We start from the raw sequence: 1,588 nt of genomic DNA, 5'->3' as shown, positions 1-1,588 counted from the left end.
GAAGTATTACAGAGACAGATAGAAAGCTGCTCTAGGGGGCTGGAGAGATGGCTCAGCGGTTAAAAGCACTGACTGCTCTTCTGAAGGTCCTGGGTTCAAATCCCAGCAACCACATGGTGGCTCACCACCATCCATAATGAGATCTGACTCCCTCTTCTGGTGCGTCTGAAGAGAAAGAAAGAAAGAAAGAAAGAAAGAAAGAGAGAGAGAGAGAGAGAGAGAGAGAGAGAGAGAGAGAGAGAAAGCTGCTCTACTGTTGCTGGCCTCAAGTCTCTGAGATTCCTGGGGTTTGAGCTCACTCAATCTTACCAGACTCAATCTTACCAGTTGAGTGAGCACAAGACAGTTCTTGTGTCTGTCTGGTAGCACAGCCCACTTGCCCTATGTGTGTGTGTGTGTGTCAATGTGGTATGTGTGAGTGTGTGATAGTCTGTGTTTGTGTGAGTGTGAGTGTGTGTGTATCCTGAAGATATGGCTCAGTGGTTAAGAAAATGTACTTCTCTTTCTGAGAACCTGAGTTTGCTTTCTAGCACCCACATCAGGTGGCTCACTCATAACTGCCTGTCACCACAGGTCCAAGGGATCAAACACTTCTGGCCTCCACAGACACACCTGCATATACACCCCACATGCAGACAACTGCACACATATGATTAAAAATAGTAAAAAGAAGTAAAAATACTAGGAGAGCTCTTCCTGTAAGCGGCCAGAGGTGACCTGCGAAGATGGTTCCCTATTCTCTGGACCCAGAAAACCCCACAAAATCATGCAAATCAAGAGGTTCAAACCTTCGTGTTTACTGTAAGATCACCTGGGAAACTGCCCAGGCCATCAAGGGTATGCATATCCTCAAAGTCACCAAGTATCTGAAGGATGTCACTTTAAAGAAGCAGTGTGTGCGGTATAATGGTGGAGTCGGTAGGTGCGCCCAGGCCAAACAGTGGGGCTGGACACAGGGTCGGTGGCCAAAAAAGAGTGCTGAATTTTTGCTGCACATGCTTAAAAATTCAGAGAGTAACGCTGAACTTAAGGGTTTAGACGTGGATTCTCTAGTCATTGAACACATCCAGGTGAACAAGGCACCTAAGATGCGCTGAGGAACCTACAGAGCTCATGGCCGGATTAACCCATACATGAGCTCCCCATGCCACATTGAGATGATCCTCACTGAGAAGGAACAGATCGTTCCAAAGCCAGAAGAGGAGGTTGCACAGAAGAAAAAGATATCCCAGAAGAAACTGAGGAAACAAAAACTCATGGCCCGGGAATAAACCAAATGCAGCATAAAATAAATGCAGATAAAGTAAGAAAAAAAAAAGAAAAGAAAGAAAGAAAGAAAGAAAGAAAGAAAGAAAGAAAAGACTAGGATAAGAAATGAATAACCATGATTTTAGCAGAAGAGGTAACATACCCATCTCATTAACAAATGAAACAGCTGTCAGAGGCGCAGTGTGGATGAAGAGGTGGCTGCCATTCATAAATAGCTTGATTGAACCAACATCCCTAGAAAATTTCATATATATGAAAAATTCAGTTACCAAATGGGACTAGGAGAAATTTTAAAAATATCCATTCTCTAATTACAGTG

The 1,588-nt window shown here is 43.8% G+C and overlaps 1 pseudogene; it reads left to right on the top strand.

Annotated features, from left to right (window-relative positions):
* Positions 1-710: 710 nt before the first annotated feature.
* Positions 711-1,271, top strand: LOC110285902 (annotated as a pseudogene).
* Positions 1,272-1,588: the final 317 nt, after the last annotated feature.

The sequence above is a fragment of the Mus caroli genome, chromosome 19, assembly GCF_900094665.2.
Source record: "Mus caroli chromosome 19, CAROLI_EIJ_v1.1, whole genome shotgun sequence".
NCBI classification, from domain to species: domain Eukaryota; kingdom Metazoa; phylum Chordata; class Mammalia; order Rodentia; family Muridae; genus Mus; species Mus caroli.
Note: the sequence above shows the minus strand (reverse complement) of the source record. Positions and strands in the feature narration are given on the sequence as shown.